This window comes from Bos grunniens, chromosome 28 (genome assembly GCF_055505025.1).
Source record: "Bos grunniens cultivar Pamir isolate PY7600 chromosome 28, Bosgru_T2T1.0, whole genome shotgun sequence".
Classification (NCBI taxonomy): Eukaryota; Metazoa; Chordata; class Mammalia; order Artiodactyla; family Bovidae; genus Bos; species Bos grunniens.
The window spans coordinates 7,815,258-7,835,104 of record NC_141192.1 but is presented as its reverse complement, the minus strand read 5'-3'; the positions used below and the strand labels follow the sequence as shown (position 1 = coordinate 7,835,104).

At 38.9% G+C, this 19,847-nt stretch overlaps 1 long non-coding RNA gene across 17 annotated transcripts in view; it reads right to left on the bottom strand.

The window, feature by feature from the left end:
* The window catches only part of LOC147342807 (uncharacterized), a 545,729-nt gene that overhangs the window by 228,623 nt on the left and 297,259 nt on the right, over positions 1-19,847 (bottom strand). The window lies entirely within an intron of this gene.

The following is a 19,847-nucleotide window of genomic DNA, read 5'->3' as shown; positions in this document are numbered from 1 at the left end:
GTGCATTCTCTGAATAAATCATATTTGCCTTATTCTTTTAATATAATGCTTGAAAATATTTGATATTTTATTGGGACTTAAGGTCCTGACATGAAAGAGCACTAATCTTGGGTTTTCTTATACCTTGATTTCTTCATCCTGTTTTGGATTTTAGTATCCCAACTAGGAAATGTTGTACCTTCATCTATTTTACATCTGCTAACTATTCCTCCCAGGAGCATTTGTATTTCTTTTTGTTCTTATTTCTTTTTAAAGGATTGTCATACTGCTGCTGCTGCTAAGTCGCTTCAGTCCTGTCTGACTCTGTGCGACCCCATAGACAGCAGTCCACCAGGCTCCATCATCCCTGGCATTCTCTAGGCAAGAACACTGGAGTGGGTTGCCATTTCCTTCTCCAATGCATGAAAGTGAAAAGTCAAAGTGAAGTCGTTCAGTCGTGTCCGACTCTTAGCGACCCCACGGACTGCAGCCTATCAGGCTGCTCCATCCATGGGATTTTCCAGGCAAGAGTACTGGAGTGGGGTGCCATTGCCTTCTCCAAAAGGACTGTCATAGATCTATGTTATTTGATTTTGAAAATGAGTAGGATTTATACCATCTATAAGTTTTACTCTATTTTTCTTTCAAGATAATCTGCATTTATATGAAGCTGTGTTGTAATTTTGGGTTCAGAGAGTAGGCGTTGAGTAGAAAGGCCTACAACTTGGGGCAGAATAAGTTCCTTAAGATCTTCATGAACATATGAAGGTGGATGAACCAGAGAGAAGAGATCAGAATATTCTGTAATCTAAACAGATGGTGCTGTGTAGAAGCAATATTCTGGGGTGGTTCTTAACTCCAAGAACAGCCATAACATTAATAAAATGATCAGCATGTACTCATTTTATATATATATATATATATATATATATATATATATGTCAAAGACTTAATAATATCTTCAAGTAGCTGTGATAGCACCAATGGGAAAAAAATCCAAGTTGCATAAGAAAAGTTTCATTTTTCAAGGAATATATATTTTAATAAGGAAATTAAAATGACATTGTTGCAAATTTTCTTCTAAACTTGTATTCTACTTAGACACAGACAAAATCTAGCATGGAATGTGTATAAACTACATTCTAATAGGAGTTTTCATCTGAATCAAAGTCCCAGCAGTTTGTCTCTATTTAAATAACAAGATCTTAACATCTGGCACTGATATTTGGGAATACAGTATGAACTTTGGACCCCTCAATGTATATCTCTTCAATATACTTGAAGGTGTCAAGAATTCTCAAAGACCTGTGTATGCTACTACTTTCTGGGATCCTTTCTCAAAAGGAGGGTGTTCCTAAACCTTCAAACAGGTAAGATATGTAGCAAGAGGTAAATCTTCCAATCAGCAAGGTCTGTGCCTGGAGGATAAGAATCAAGGTGGGATGCAGTGTGCCAAGCAGGAACAGAAGGCAATTCATAACAAAAGCCACGATTTCTACTCCTGTGACTTTCAGGCTGAGTTTCACCACATCAATGGGGACAGCTGGCCTGATCCAGAGCCTGACCCCCACCAGGCTTGGGCCAGGCTTCACCTGGGTTCCATCCACTTATCACACAAGTCACTCAGGGTTTGCTCCTCTGTAGCTCCTTGTGCCCACTTCGTGCCAGCGGATGCTACACTGCCAGCACCTCAATGTGAAATGTGACTACACATTTCCAGAATATCAGCAGAGCTCCAGCCTGGTAAATATAAACACCAGAAGGACCCATTGCTCACCTAAGAAGCACAGAAAGGCCAGAAGAGATATGAATTATGTACATAATAGGTCTCATAGGGGAAAATAGCTAGTATTTATTGCTTAGGTGTTTTGTGTACATTATCTCTAAGAACCATTTACAGATGAAATCAACTGCACTCCAGAAAGGCTGAGTGACATGTTGGTTATTTGTCAAAAGAACACTGAATTAAACCAAAGTCTATCTCCTTTCTGATCTCTCTGATACCTTATCCTGCCAGGAATTGGAGAGTATTCGCTTAGTCCTGAGTTTGCTTCCAAAATGAACTTTGTGGCCCAGCCAGGCTCCAGGCATCCAGAGATACACATGATGGGAAGATTCTTTGTGGACCACTGCAGATTTTCCAAACAGTTCTTAATGTCTAACGAGGTCAGCACCCAACTACTTCCTGAGCAACAGTTTTTGTGTTCATTGACAGAACACAAAAGGCTTGAAACCAGTATAAAAAGCATAAAACCAGTATAAAAGGCTTGAAACCAGTATAAAAAGCAACATGTGTATATCTGTATATAAATAAATACACATATATATGTGCTATACTCTGTTGAGTCACTCAGTCATGTCTGACTCTTTACAACCCTGTGGACTTTAGCTCACCAGGTTCCTCTGTCCATGAGGATTCTACAGGCAAGGATACAGGAGTGGGTTGCCATGCCCTCCTCCTGGGAATGTTCCCAACCTAGAGATAGAACCCAGGTCTGCATTGCAGGCAGATTCTTTACCATCTGAGCCACTAGGGAAGCCCAGATATACGTACGTGTGTGTGTGTATGTGTGTGTGTGTGTGTGTGTGTATAAAGTAGGAGTTTAGGATTAACATACACACACTACTATGGTAAATGAGGACCTAAACAGGGAACTATACTCAATATCTTGTAATGTCCTATAATGGAAAAGATTTTGATATATATATCAGTTCAGTTCAGCCACTCAGTTGTGTCCGACTCTTTGTGACCCCATGAACCACAGCATGCCAGACCTCCCTGTCCATCACCAACTCCCAGAGTCCACCCATAACTGAGTTATACACTTGAAACTATGGAACATTGCAAATTAACTACACTTCAATTACAAAAATGTTTGAAAAAAGTGTTGAACCATCAAATAAAACTTATTATACTTTAAAACTTGCTATACTTTCCCTTGTGGCTCAGCTGGTAAAGAATCTGCCTGCAGTGTGGCAGACTTGGGTTCCCTAGGTTGGGAAGATTCCCTGGAAAAGGGAAAGGCTACTGACTCCAATATTCTGGCCTGGAGAATTCCATGGACTGTATAGTCCATGGGGTCACAAAGAGTCCGACACGGCTGAGGGACTTTCACACTATACTTTAAAAGGGGACTTATTAGGCCTCCAGAGGAAAAGACAAACGAATTACTGGTATATTTAATAGTCTATGAAACTCAATGTACCCTGTATCCCTGGTCTCCATCCAAGCAGAGTCCCTCAGGGTGATTCTTACCCAAAATTCTCCAAGCTTCTTGTCCTGTGGACCTGTTAACATAGCTGGGATGGCATGTATCATAACCAAGAATGCACTCAGACTCAATAGGAGTAGCAATGGCTCAGTTTTAAGGAGCAGTTTAAAGAGTCATTTGACACAAGAATGTCTAGTGAGAGTGCTCTGACAAAGGATAGTGAATAACGTGTCTCATCAGATTCTCTCTCTTGGGGAATCTTGATTCCAAATGAGAGGGTGGAGGGAGATGGATGGGAGAGAGAGAAAAGAAGGAAAGCAGCAGAAACTAATGGAGCAGAGTTGGAGAAAAACAGAGTGACAAATAAGGTAACATTATCAGACATATAGGAACATCCTTTCAACAGTATGCTAAAATAAATACATAGTTCAATAAAACCTACTGTTAAATTCCTAGAATTTCTGTTGTTGTGATAGAATGCCAGCTATATATTTCTGAGTTCTTTCTGTGTGCTGGGCACAGTGCTTTGCTTTGGCAGATGTTATCAAATCTGACAAGTCTCTAGTTTTTGATGAGTGTCCCTGGACACTCACATTGCTCTGGTACCTGAAAGGTGATAAATACTGCCTCCATTCCATTAAAACCTGACCTTGACATTATTGAGACTGATCTCTGTGCTTTCTGACTTCCTAGGGCATCCTGATAAGTCTCCATGATCTGAAGGAAGCATATTTTCATTCTTAAAGCCTGAAATCTCCTAACATACTGGAAACTGACAACAAAAAAGAAAAGTAAGCCAAAGCATATGATGCCGAATTGGTTATCATCACTGTTCCCTACATGAGTAATGAATCAGTTAAAATCTTCACTATCTCAAGAAATCACCATCTGTTCTTTAGTCTTTAATTGATGTAAGAGATGTTTCAGGAAATCTCCACTGGGAAACAATTCCAGTGTTCACAAAAACGGGCTGGCAGATTAGTGGGTCAGCCAAGCAGGTGGTACCAGGGTGACTCAGCATCCTGGATGGCTGCTATCTACCTGGGCAAGGTGGCCATTCCCTCCACCCACAAATCACAAACCTTCAATCTCCCCTCATACTCTCAATGCCTTTATATCAAATAGAGTTTCCTCTGGAGACAGAATTCAGGAGCTGGGAAATAATGTAGCAGAAGGCACTATATACTCTTCAAATTCAACAGTTCAGAGAGAGAGGCAAGGGTGGAAAGAGTCTTTTTTTTTTTTTTTTTTTTTGCTAAAACAAAACAAAATTTCAGCAATTAGCCAAGAATTCCAGATGGCAAGTCTACACTTCTTTTTAGTCATTTGGATAAAATTGAAAGGTCAGAGACTTGATTCCCATGAGTAGGAACATGACATTTTTGCAGGAAATTTCAGTTCTTGAGGACAAGATCTATGTCATATTTATTTCATCTCATTTCTTGGCTCTACAGAATAGGTGGAGGACACATCCTGATTCCTTGTTGATCACTTAGGAATTTTAAAAAGCCTATGTTGAAAGCTATGTTGTACAAAAAAGATCTTCATGACCCAGATAATCATGATGGTGTGATCACTGACCTAGAGCCAGACATCCTGGAATGTGAAGTCAAGTGGGCCTTAGAAAGCATCACTATGAACAAAGCTAGTGGAGGTGATGGAATTCCAGTTGAGCTATTCCAAATCCTGAAAGATGATGCTGTGAAAGTGCTGCACTCAATATGCCAGCACATTTGGAAAACTCAGCAGTGGCCACAGGACTGGAAAAGGTCAGTTTTAATTCCAATCCCAAAGAAAGGCAATGCCAAAGAATGCTCAAACTACCGCATAATTGTACTCATCTCACACGCTAGTAAAGTAATGCTCAAAATTCTCCAAGCCAGGCTTCAGCAATAGGTGAACCGTGAACTTCCTGATGTTCAAGCTGGTTTTAGAAAAGGCAAAGGAACCAGAGATCAAATTGCCAACATCCGCTAGATCATTGAAAAAGCAAGAGAGTTCCAGAAAAACATCTATTTCTGCTTTATTGACTATGCCAAAGCCTTTGACTGTGTGGATCACAATAAACTGTGTAAAATTCTGAAAGAGATGGGAATATAAGACCACCTGACCTGCCTTTTGAGAAATTTGTATGCAGGTCAGGAAGCAACAGTTAGAACTGGACATGGAACAACAGACTGGTTCCAAATAGGAAAAGGAGTTCGTCAAGGCTGTATATTGTCACCCTGTTTATTTAACTTATATGCAGAGTACCTCATGAGAAACGCCGGATTGGAAGAGACACAAACTGGAATCAAGATTTCTGGGAGAAATCTCAATCACCTCAGATATGCAGATAACACCACCCTTATGGCAGAAAGTGAAGAGGAACTCAAAAGCCTCTTGATGAAAGTGAAAGTGGAGAGTGAAAAAGTTGGCTTAAAGCTCAACATTCAGAAAACTAAGAGCATGGCATCTGATCCCAACACTTCATGGGAAATAGATGGGGAAACAGTGGAAACAGTGTCAGACTTTATTTTTCTGGGCTCCAAAATCACTACAGATGGTGACTGCAGCCATGAAATTAAAAGACGCTTACTCCTTGGAAGGAAAGTTATGACCAACCTCGATGGCATGTTCAAAAGCAGAGACATTACTTTGCCAACAAAGGTCCGTCTAGTCAAGGCTATTGTTTTTCCTGTGGTCATGTATGGATGTGAGAGTTGGACTGTGAAGAAGGCTGAGGGCCAAAGAATTTATGCTTTTGAACTGTGGTGTTGGAGAAAACTCTTGAGAGTCCCTTGGACTGCAAGGAGAGCCAACCAGTCCATTCTGAAGGAGATCAGCCCTGGGATTTCTTTGGAAGGAATGATGCTAAAGCTGAAAGTCCAGTACTTTGGCCACCTCATGTGAAGAGTTGACTCATTGGAAAAGACTCTGATGCTGGGAGGGATTGGGGGCAGGAGGAGAAGGCGATGACAGAGGATGAGATGGCTGGATGGCATCATTGACTTGATGGACGTGAGTCTGGGTGAACTCTAGGAGTTGGTGATGGACAGGGAGGCCTGGCGTGCTGAGATTCATGGGGTCGCAAAGAGTCGGACACAACTGAGGGACTGATCTGATCTGATCTGATGCTGAAAGCACTGTGATATCTTCACCAATTCTTGGAATAGATTTGACCCCAGGCAAAATTGTGATGTAAATAAAGCTGGATTTAAAGCAATTTATAGTCCCTGTTCTGCTGCCTTATTGCTAACATGCAATAAGGCATGTTATTATGTTAATGTAGGACTCTTGGCATGTGGACAGCATGATTATTGCATGTTATTACTGTAAGCCCTCCTTTGAACATCTGTGAGTTCATGCCTACTGCATGACACTCCTTATTCTGGGGATAAGAGTGGGGCAAAAGAACAGATGCTGTTCCTCTTCTTGAAAAGGTCACATTCTAGTGTGAAGAAACATATTAAATAATTGGCCCCAGGGACTTCCTAGTGGTCAGTGGTTAGGATTCCATGTTTCCGCTCTGGGGGGTGGGGGGTGGGGGTGGGGTGCAGGTTTGCTCTCCAGTGGCAGAAGTTCCACATATACCAAATGGTTCAGCCAAAAACAATAATTATAATTGATCTCAAAATGAGTGAATAATTCCAAATTGAGGAAAGCCCTCTGAGGGAAAGAATCAAAGCTCAGGGAGGCACAGAACACACTGGGAATTGTCCTTTGGCATTGAGGTGGGGGCAGGGGAATTTGGGGGATGGGAAGGCAGAGGGTTAGGGAAGGGTAACCCAAGGAAATGAAGTTACACTTGAGTTTAAATAATGCAAGATAAATAGTAGGAAAACTAGACAAATTGCAGAAAACATTGTTTGAAGGAAAGGAAATAACATCTACAGACGTCCCCCTAGAAAATAAGTGGATAAAAAGAGGTCTAAGTGCCTAAGCTCTGCAGACTAATAGAACTATAAACTCCTTTCCTGCTTTGTCCTTTCAGAACATATGGTGCTATTTACATATCATGTATATAATTATCTGTATGCTTTACTACCTGTTTCCCTTCACCTAATTGTAATTAAGATCTATGAGGAAGTGGATTTCTCTGCTTTATACACTTCTACACTCAATTCCTTGGAGAAGGCGATGGCACCCCACTCCAGTACTCTTGCCCGGCAAATTCCATGGACGGAGGAGCCTGAAAGGCTGCAGTCCCTGGGGTCGCTAAGAGTCGGACACGACTGGGCGACTTCACTTTCACGTTTCACTTTCATGCACTGGAGAAGGAAATGGCAACCCACTCCAGTGTTCTTGCCTGGAGAATCCCAGGGACGGCGGAGCCTGGTGGGCTGCCATCTACAGAGTCGCACAGAAGCAACTGAAGCAGCAGCAGCAGCACATTTAATTCTTGGATATAGTCTTTTCTGATATATTGTAGGTGCAATAAATATTTCTTGGCTGACTGTATGAATAAGTGATTGGATAGTATATGCTGATGCAGAGCCCTTACAGTGACTTAGGGCCATGTTACAAACTTGTTTATTCCCTTAGAATGATGGGGTGCTGCTGAAGGCTTATAATAGAGAGATAGTAGATGGTAATTTCTACATTCATGTGTTTATATAATTATTGAGCACATCTTTTAACACAGATATCTTACTGGAGGTGGGGTTGGATAGCATTTGAAGGCAAATAGCATTTTTTCCATTCTTGGATTTTTGAAGTACCAGGTATGCTGACAAGTCTGAAAAGGTAAAGTTATTGAAGTAGGGAAACTGTTGGAGTCACATGTGGCAAAGAGATGGGACTTTTAGACAGTAAGCCCAATAGGAATGTGAGGACCCGAGGAAATCAATGGACTTAAGACAAAGTATTAGCTTTGACTGTAGCACTAAGTAAATAAGCTGATAGGCAAAAAGAGTGTTCATTTCAAAGGGAAGCTAAAAATTTGAGATTCCAGAAAATGTCATCATGAACTTGTACTACACCCTCAAAGAACAAGTAAGGCTAGTATAAACTAGTTGTGTTGACATTAGTGTGCAAAAACATTTCAACACACTTATATGTTGTATGTGTTGCTGACTGGAAGAAACGGAAAGACTATGGCATTTCTTAAGCAACTACTACAGGCCAAGAACTCTATAAACATTACTTAATCTAATCTTCAGAGCATTGTGAGAGTAATGCACAATATTATACTCATTTCTGAAGAGGTCTTACAAATAGATGAGAAAAGAAGGAAGCAAAAAGAAAAAGAGAAAAGGAAAGCTATATCCATCTGAATGCAGAGTTCCAAAGAATAGCAATGAGAGATAACAAAGCCTTCCTAAATGAAAAATGCAAAGAAACAGAGGGGAAACTTAGAATGGGAAAGGCTAGAAATCTTGTCAAGAAAATTGGAGATGCCAAGGGAACATTTCATGAAAACATTGCTACACTGAAGGACAGAAATAGCAAAGACCTAAACGAAGCAGAAGATATTAAGAAGGGGTGGCAAGAATATATAGAAGAACTATACAAAAAAGATTGTTATGACCCAGAAAACCACGATAGTGTGATGACTCACCTAGAGCCAGACATCCTAGAGTGTGAAGTCAAGTGGGCCTTAGGAAGGATCACTACAGACAATACTAGTGGAGGTAATGGAATTCCAGTTGAGATATTTCAAATCCTAAAAGATGATGCTGTGTAATTGTTGCCCTCAATATACCAGCAAAGTAGGACAACTCAGCAGTGGCCACAGAACAGAAAATGATCAGTTTTCATTTCAATACCAAAGAAAGACAATGCCAAAGAATGATCAAACTACCACACAATTGCACTCATTTCACATGCTAGCAAAGTAATGCTCAAAATTCTCCAAGCCAGGCTTGAAAAGTATATGAACCATGCACTTCCAGATGTTCAAACTGGATTTAGAAAAGGCAGAGTAACCAGAGGTCAAATTGCCAATATCTGTTGGATCATAGAAAAAGGAAGAGAATTCCAGATAAACATCTACTTCTGCTTCATCGACTATGCTAAAGCCTTTGACTGTGCATATCACAACAAACTGTGGAAAATTATTCAAGAGATGGGAATACCAGACCACCTTACCTGTCTTCTGTGAAGCTTGAATGCAGCTCAAGAAGCAACAGTTAGAACCAGACATGGAACAATGGACTGGTTCCAAATTGTGAAAGGAGTATGTCAAGGCTGTATACTGTCATCCTGCTTATTTAACTTATATGCAGGGTACATCGTGAGAAATGCTGGGTTGGATGAAGCACAAACTGGAATCAAGATTGCAGAGAGAAACATCAATAACCTTAGATATGCAGATGACACCACCCTTATGGCAGAAAGCAAAGAGGATCTAAAGAGCCTTTTGATGAAAGTGAAAGAGGAGAGTGAAAAAGTTGGCTTAAAACTCAACATTCAGAAAACTAAGATCATGGCATCTGGTCCCTTCACCTCATGGCAAATAGATGGGGAAACAACGGAAACAGTGACAGACTTTATTTTCTTGGGTTCCAAAATCACTGATATATGGTGACTACAGCCATGAAATTAAAAGACCCTTGCTCTTTGGAAGAAAAGCTATAACAAACCTAGAGAGCATATCAAAAAGCAGAGACATTACTTTGCCAACAAAGGTCTGTCTAGTTAGTTTTTTCAGTAGTCATGTATGGATGTGATTGCTGGACCATAAAGAAAGCTGAATACTGAAGAATTGATGCTTTGGAACTGTGGTGTTGGAAAAGACTCTTGAGAGTCCCCAGGACTGCAAGGGGATCATACCAGTCGATCCTAAAGGAAATCAACCCTGAATATTCATTGGAAGAATTGATGCTGAAGTTCCAATACTTTGGCAACCTGATGCCAAGAGCTGATTCATTTGAAAGGACCCTGATGCTGGGAAAGATAGAAGGCAGGAGGAGAAGGGGATGACAGAGGATGAGATAGTTGGGTGACATCACCCAACTCGATGGACATGAGTTTGAGCAAGCTCTGGGAGTTGGTGATGGACAGGGAAGCCTGGCATGCTGTGGTCCATGGGGTTGCAAAGAGTTGTACTCAACTGGGTGACTACACCAAACTGATACTCATTTGTAGATGGGAAGACCAAGCCCCGGCAATGTTCCCAAGGTCTTATCTAGTAAGTGACCGAGTTAAAATTTACAGACGTATCTAGTTGATGGGAAACTCATCCAGTTCTATCATACTTAGTGCCAGAAGGAAGAGGAGGAGTAGAGGGAAGAAGGGGAAGAGAAAAGGAAAGAACAAAAAGAAAAGGGAATAGAAAAGGAAGTGGAGGAAGACACAGACCAGTGGGCACACATTAGTGAGGCTGAGAAATTCTGCCATTTGCCTGAAAAAACCTCTAAGCAGGATTTAACATAAAGATAAGAAACAACAAATCGGTATATTTGTGTTAGATTTTCTGTCCAATACATAGAAATACAGACACTGATAACATTTTTGTTCCAGTAAATGACAACAAAACAAAAAAATCCTTTGAGCAGCAAGGAGAGATGACTACAGAAGAAACCTTCAATGTACATATGTCCTAAAAGGAGCTATCTGACTAATGTGTGTAAGTTATAAAGTACATGTTGCAATCCTGCCTCTGCCTTGTGAGTTCAGACCTGGCTGTAGCTCCAATATAGCACATATTAAGGGTCAAGGGTCACATTCCAACATGTGTCAGGGAGGAGGGCATTGGACAGTAAGTTGGTCTCCTAAAATAAGTTCAGAACTAATAAATTCTGCATAGTGTGGCTGATGGTTTGGGTAGCTCTCAAATACAGACATATTTGTGTATTTGAGCTCTCAGATACAGACATGCTCTTTTCTTCCTGAAAAAAAGCAGAAAAGTCCATGAGAATCCCTTTCACCATATGTGCTACTGCCCACAGACAAGACATAAACCTTGACAGTGAAAATGGCCTGCTGTTTACAACTGGGGCTTACATTTCCTAGTCTCCCGATCTCAGAAATTATCTGGGAGAACATAGCTAAGTATTTTAGAAAGGGGAATGTTTTACAATTTGGCTTACCAGACCTAACAAAAAATACAATTAGATCTGAAATTCAGTCAAACATCTAATAATTATTAAACATTGATTACTTCATTTTGTTTAAATCTGAAATTCAAATTTATATGAGAGTCTTAGACTGCTATATTAAAAAAAATACTACAGAAGTTTATTTCTCACAGTTTTGGAAGTTTCAAAGTCTGAGATTAAAGTTTCAGTAGCTGGTTTCTTGTGAGGGCTCTCTTTCTGGTCCACAGCTTTTCTTTTCTTTTTTTTTTTTTTTTGGTATCCTCATTTGGGCAAGAGCCGAGAGAAGAGAAGCAAGCTCTTTTCTGCCTCTTTATAAGTGCACTAATCCCATCATGATGGCTCCACCCTCATGAACTGCTGCTGCTGCTACTAAGTCATGTTGGACTCTGTGCAACCCCATAGACGGCAGCCCACCATGCTCCCCCATCCCTGGGATTCTCCAGGCAAGAACACTGGAGCAGGTTGCCATTTCCTTCTCCAATGCATGAAAGTGAAAAGTGAAAGTGAAGTTGCTCATTTGTGTCCAACTCTTATCGACCCCATGGACTGCAGCCCACCAGGCTCCTCCATCCATGGGATTTTCCAGGCAAGAGTACTGCTCCACCCTCATGAACTAATTAACTTCAAAAAGCCCTATCTCCAAATACCATCACACTGGGTATTAGGTTTTAACATGTGAATTCTGGGAGGATGCAAACAGTCCATATCACTGGGCATCCTGATTTTCTCTGGCAACTCCATTTATAGTACATCTGAATTTGGAGCACAGGAGTGAGAATCCTCACAAGGATCAATCTAAATGTGGATGGAAGATAGGGCGGGATCCTCCTATTTGTTCCAGCAAGTGGCAAAGCCCTGTGTGGTAGATTTCAGAGAAGAGATTAAGGGGGGAAGTGGGATACAAATTGAGGAGTATAAGAGAAAGAGGGTCTGTCAGCTGAACCTAGGTCTGACTGTCAGATGGCACATCTAAGCTTGACTCATCAAGATTAAGAGGGCAGGCAGAGAATAAGAAAGGTATTTATGCCTGGTTTAGGGCATTTGGGAGACAGGAACTTTCTTGGAAAGCAACTGGATGGACATGAACAAAGAAGATGGGAGTTCTGTTTTGTTTTGTTTTTAAATAGCTTGCTATTATACTTAGCCCTGAGGTGGCCTTGAAGTTCATTGAGTTGGTTTTAACAAGAAGATCCAAATATAATTATAGAGCAATTTCCCATAGGTACACCAGGCTCTGAGTTTCCACCATCCCTAAGTGTGATGGGACTGGAGCTAACACTAGAATCACCCCATGTATTAATTATTCATCATGAAGCAGAAGTAAATTGAAATTAAATGCATTCACTTCATCTCCTTAATTTAAACTCAGGTATTAAACAACTGATGCCTGGTTTTTCATTCTGGAGTTTCCAGGTTAAATGATATCTTCTGGTATCATCAAGGAAAGGAACCCAGATTATCTGCACCTCATAACACCACTGAATCAAAAATTATTTTGCCAGACTGACCAAGTAGTAAGGGGTTACTTTTACATAATGCACTCACACAGAACGTTTTCCTCTCTGATGTGTCTTGTGTATTTCCTGCTTCCCTGCTTATTCAGTGGGGCTCAGACAGAGTGACTTTTATCTGGTTTATGCATACTATCCAGATGACATGTGTATCATGGAGGGAAAATATAGGATTCTAAGCTATGCTTAACGGCAGGATTTTTTAAAAAAACCAAAATGTATAACTGAATTATAAGAGCTCATTAAATGTTTAGAAGATTATGATTTTATGGGGCAAAAACCAGAATAAATACCATGACTCAAAACAATTATATGGTTAATATAACTTGCAAAAATAGTTTTTCTTCTGCTGATATGGGCATTACTCTAACTTGTTAGCTTGTCTTAAAACCACTATCAAATCACCTTTAGGAAATTCAATGATAAAACCTGCTAAAATATGTAGACATCCCCACATCAGCAAAGGTGGCATTCAGAAACAAACAAATCAGAGACTGTCTAAAGGTTCTGAAGATAAATGCTATCTTTAGAACACTCTATCCTTACATTTCATGTAAATTAAAAAAAAAATTAACTTGATAATGAATTCTACAAAAATTTTAAAAATAAATTAAAAAAAAAAACAAAAACAAACATGGAGTGTAGAGTACAAACAAATGTTGTTACTAACAAGCTAAGATGCCACCTCACACACATTTACCAACATTTCCAACTGTAACACACTTCACAATTTAAAAAGCAAATTTAAAATGTTACCTGTTTCCATTTACTTCCAAAGTAAGGTGAGAGGTTAGCAGGAGACAACTTGGGGTCCAAATTTGGAGCTTTGGCTCTAAGCTGCCCCTCTCAGTAATAGCAGCTAACATTAACTGAGTAAATGTTAAGTGCATAGCCAGCTCCTATGCATTACCCATGACGTTAGTAATCTAATCCTTCTCACAGTGCCAGGAGTTACACACTATTTTGTTCCTCACTTCAGAGGTAAGGAAACTGATCTTCAGAGAGGATATGTCACTTTCCTGAGGAAATTTCCCACTCTGTTGGGAAATAATAGAAATAGGAAAGTCTCTTTCTTTCCAGATCTCAGCTCCTTTATTGATAAAATGTAGATAAGAAAAATAGAAGTAATAATCATGGGCACTTATTGCATAGTTTTAGGGTTCAGGACAAGATATCTCAGGTCATCCCAAGATATTCCACAATGGCATATTGATTACTTTAAAATCACTTGAAAATCAGCTGGTGGAAAAAGTGATTTAAAAACCACTCTGATCACCTAAAAGAATTAGAAAAAAGACAAGAAAAACCTAAAGTCATCAGAAGGAAGGAAATGAAGATCAGAGAAAAGAATTTTTTTTAAAAGATTTAAAAATTGAAAAATCAATAAAAACAAGAGCTGGTTCTTTGAAAGGGTAAACAAAATAGACAAACCCCTGGCCAAGAAAAGAAGAGAGAGGACCTAAATAAATAAGAAATGAAAAGGAGAATAACAGCTGATTTCACACATTTTTTATTTAAAAAAAAAAGAATATTATGAACAATTATATGCCAGCAAATTCAACAACCAAGAGGAAACTGACAAGTTTCTAGAAACATACAGCCCATCAAAGCTGAATCAAGAAATATATACTTTGTACAGACGGATCACTAAACGTGAAATAGAATCCGTAATAATAATAATAATAAAAGCACTCTACAAACAAAAGTTCAGGACCAGATGGCTTCACAGGAAAATTCTACCAAAAGCACCAGGAAGAATTTACACTAATCCTTCTCAAAGTCTTCCATAAGACTATAAAGAAACACTCCCAAAGATGTTCTATGAAGCTACTGTCATCCTGATATCAAAAGCAAAGATATTATCAAAAAAGAAAATTACAGTTCAATATCTTTGATGAATATAAATGAAAAAATTCTCAACAAAATATTAGCAAACCAAATCCAACAACACATTAAAATGTCACACATCACAACTAACCTATATTCAGCTAAAGTTCACAAGGATGGTTCAATATATGCAAACCAATGTGATACACCACACAAGCAAAAGACAAAAACTACATGATCATCTCAATAAATGCAGAAAAACTATTTGATAATATTAAACTTCCATTCATGATAAAAACTTTTACCAAAGTGGGTATAGAGGGAACATACCTAACATAATAAAAGCCATTAATGACAAAGTCACAGCCAACATGAAAAGCTGAAAGCCTGCCCACTAATATCTGAAACAAGACAAGGATGCTCACTCTTACTGGGTGCATGTTAAGTCATTTCAGTTGTGTATGACTCTGACAGACCTTATGGACTGTAGCTCACCAGGCTCCTCTGTCCATGGGATTCTCCAGGCAAGAATAATGGAGTGGGTTCCCACGCCCTCCTCCAGGGGATCTTCCTGATCCAGGGATCAAACCTGCATTTCCCAAGGCTCCTGCATTACAGGCAAATTCTTTACCACTGAGCCACTGGGGAAGCCCACCCAGTCTCACTACTTCTTCTCACTACTATTACTGAAGTCCTAACACAGCAGTCAGAAAAGAAAAAGAAATAAAAGATATCCAAGTTGGCAGGGAAGGGGTAAAATGTCATTACATGCAGATGACATGATATCATCTGAGCCACCAGGAAAGCCCAGTATTATATATAGGAAACTCTAAAGACTTCATACAAAAACTGCTACAACTGATAAAAAAAATTCAACAAGGTAGCAGGATACAAGATGAACATACAAAAATTGGTTGCATTTCTTTACACTAGCAATGAAATATCAGAAAGGAAATGTAAAAAAAAAAAAAAAAATACTTCTTGAAATTGTACCAAAAAAAAACCTTAGGAATATACTTGACCAAGGAGCTAAAAGACATATGCTAAGAACTATGAGACATTAATAAGCAAAATAAAAGAAATGGAAAGATACCCCACACTCTTAGATTGGAAAAACTAACATTGTTAAAATGCCTACACTATGCAAAGCAGTCTACAGGTTTAATGTGAAATTGAAAGTTGCTCAGTCATGTACAACTCTCTGCGACCCCATGGACTATACAGTCCATGGAATTCTCTAGGCCAGAATACTGAAGTGGGTACCCTTTCCCTTCTCCAGGGGATCTTCCCAACCCAGGGATCAAACCCAGGTCTCCCACATTGCAGGCGGCTTCTTTACCAGCTGAGCCACAAGGGAAGCCACAGACTTAATGCAATCCCTATCAAGTTACCCATGACATTTTCCACAGAACTAGAAAAAATAATCCCCAAATTTATATGGCACTATAAAAAATCCAGAATTGCCAAAGCAATCCTGAGGGAAAAGGACTAAGCAGGAGACATAACCTTCCCAGACTGCACACAATACTCTAAAACTTCCACAATCAAAACAGCACGCTATAAGCGAAAAACAAAAACAAAAACAAATATGTGAATCAATGGAACAGAATTACAGAGCCCAGAAATAAATTTACACACCTACAGTCAATTGAGGCTTCCTTGGTAGCTCAGATGATAAAGAATCCGCCTGCAATGCAGGAGACCTGGGTTTGATCCCTGAGTTGGGAAGATCCCTTGGAGAAGGGAAAAGCTCCCTAGTCCAATATTCTGACTTGGAGAATTCCATTGTACAATCCATGAGGTCACAAAGAGTTGGACACTACTGAGCGACTTTTACTTACAGTCAATTTATCTTCATCAAAGTAGTCAAGAATATACAATATGAAAATGGTAGTCTCTTCAGCAAAGGGTGTTGGGAAAATAGGAGAGTTGCATGTAAATCAGTGTAGTTAGAACACACCCTCACACCATACACAAAAATAAGCTCAAAATGGCTTAAAGAGTTAAACATAAAAACTCCTAGAAGAGAACAGGCAAAACATCCTCTACCATGAAAGAAAGAGTTAGTTGCTCAGTTGTCTCTGACTCTTTGAGACCCCATGGACTCTGTCCATGGAATTCTCCAGGCAAGAATACTGGAGTGGGTTGCCATTTCCTTCTCCAAGGGGATCTTACCAACCCAGGGATCGAACCCATATCTCTTGTGTCTCCTGCATTAGCAGGCAGGTTCTTTACCACTAGCACCACCTGGGAAGCAAAAATGGCTCAAAGAGTTAAATATAAGATATGACACCATAAAACTCCTAGACGAGAACAGGTATAACATTCTCTGACATAAATCATACCAATAGTATGATTGGTATCATAAAGCAAGATGAACAAATGGGACTTAATTAAACTTACCAGCTTTTGCACAGCATAGGAAATCATGAAAAAAAAAAAAAAAGATAAGACAAACTATGGAATGGAAGAAAATATTTGCAAACGATGAGACTCATAAGGGCTTAGTTTCCAAAATATACAAATAGCTCATATAATGCAACAACACAAAAACAAAAATGCCAATTGAGAAGTGGGCAGAAGACCTAAACAAATATTTCTCCAAAAAAGACATACAGATGGCAAATAGGCACATGAAAAGGAGCTCAACATTGCTAATTATTAGAGAAATGAAAATCAAAACAACAATGGAGGTCCCACCTCACACCAATCAGAATGGCCATCATTAAAAAGTCTACAAATAACAAATGCTGTTGAGGATGTGGAGCAAGGGGGACCTGCCTACACTGTTATAGGGAATAACAATATAAGTTGGTACTTTTCAATATAAGCTGCTACTGATATACTTTTCAAAATAAGTTAGTACTTATATTGAAAAGAGGATGGAAAAAAAGAGAGTGGAGGTACCTCAAAAAGCTAAAACTAGAGTTATCATATGACCCAGCAATCCCACTTCTGGGCATATATACAGACAAAACTATAATTCAAAAAGATATATGTACCTCTATGTTTATAACAGCACTAATCATAACAGCCAAAACATGGAGTCGACCTAAATATCCACAGACAGGTGAATGGATAAAGATGATTTGGTACATATATACAGCAGAATACTACTCAAGCATAAAATAATGAAATATTGCCATTTGAAGCAACATGGATGTAACTAGAGGTTACCACACTAAGTGAAGTAAGTGAGAAAGACAGATGTCAGATGATATCCCTTATGTGGAATCTAAAATATGACACATGAACTTATCAATGAAAAAGAATCAGACTTAGACAAACAGAACAGACTTGTGGTTACCAAGGGGGAGGTGGGGTCCAGGGAGGAATAGATTGGGAGTTTGGGGTTAGCAGATGCAAAGTATTTTATTTATATATATATATATATATATATATATATATATATATATATATATAAATAATGGATAGACAACAGGGTCCTACTATTGAGTACAGGGAACTATATTCAATATCCTCTGATAAACCATAATGGAAAGAATATTTTTTAACAAATGCATGAACCACATTTTTACTGTACGGCAGAAATTAACCTAGCTTTGTAAATCACTTATACTTCAATAAAAATAAATAAATCACTCTGACACCCCTTCCTGAACCCTGAAAGTGAGAAACAAATCTCAGATGGAAAAGTATTTCCTTTAGACTAGGAGGATAGAAAGCATCCTTATCTCCAGAATTAGGGAAGTCAAGGCTCAGAAAGCTATATAGACAAACTTTGTTACTTCTTCATTAGTTTACCACACTAGGTGGCTCAGTGATTAAGAATCTATCTGCAATACAAGAGACGTGGGTTTGATCCCTGGGTCGGGAAGATCCCCTGGAGTAGGAAATGGCAACCCTCTCCACCATTCTTGCCTGGAAAATCCTGTGGACAGAGGAGCCTGGCAGGCTACAGTCCATGGGGTTGCAAGAGTTGAACATGACTTAGCAACTGAACAAAAACCAAGCAAAAACCCCTTTGTTTTATTAAATCCTCACACAATTTTTTTAAATCTAAAAATATAAACAGTCTATTAATTATGTATTAATCTAATATATAAACAGTCTACTTTGGTCACTTCATTTTGGTCAATTCATAGATTCCAATTCTCTAAGAACTCTGTCCTTACAATTTTTTTTTTTTCCTCCTGTTATCTGCCCTGCATTGCCTTAATTACGAGATCAGCCAAAAGAACTAAGAGTAGGGGGAAATTTCCTCTGTCCTAGAGAATTGCAATTTAAAAGTTTTAGTTTCCTTAAAAAGCATTTTAAAAAAGAAAAAATGTAAAAATCTGTGCCCAGAGACCACGACTACAGCGCAACCTTCCACATCACACAGTGTTTCAGCGAGGCTCAAAGAGAAACCAAAAAGATCAAAAGATTAAAAAACAAACAAAAAAAACATTGGAAGTTCCCAACTTGTCCTCACTGTCTTCCTTCTGTTTCATTTCAACAGTACATCATATAACAGAATATCCCCCAATATATGGGACATTATTGGCACCCGTCATCATGTTTAGTGCCTATGCAGATTTTCTCATATTTCTATATATTATAATAATTTTAGTAGTAACTTCAGTTCACTTATGGAATTGGGGGAGGTAAAGCCATCAGAGAATGAGTACAAGGAACACACTTTTGGTCACTCAGTCCAACAGAGGTGGGTCTAGTAAGTTGCTGTTACAGGGAGAATGGACAAGGGGAAAGATGGAGTATGTTATAAGGAAGAGGCAGGAAGATTTTTCTGAGTTTTAAACTTGTACTGGGTGATTCTAACAACAGGGAAGTGAGGATTAGCTCTGATTTGGGTACATTCATGAAGGAATTTTGCAGCTATCCTTTAGCCTTTGGAGAATCACTGTTTTATGTTGGTTTTCCCAATGGCCTTTTCTGTGTTTGCTGCAGTCTGCTTATCAACAGTGCTGGTTTTTTCCTTTCTCAATTCTAGATGGTTTTTGCTTTTTCAGGTAAGAAGAATGTCATTCAAGTTATATTTTTCATGAACTCACTTATGTATATTATATACTGTCCCATTATATATACAATGACACTAATTCTGTATTAGACATGAAAAGTCTCAGTATAGTTAAACAGAAGTTTTAGAACCTTATGCAATGCTTAAAATGTTAAAAAGCTATGAACGAGTATAATAATTTAAACTTTGATTTCTACAATATTTTTAGCAGATATCTTTAAGTAAAAAATGGGAAAAGAGAATCAAAACAAAAATGCAACATATTTTTTAAAAGAACAATAAAAAACACTGCATAACAAAATGTAATTATATAGGC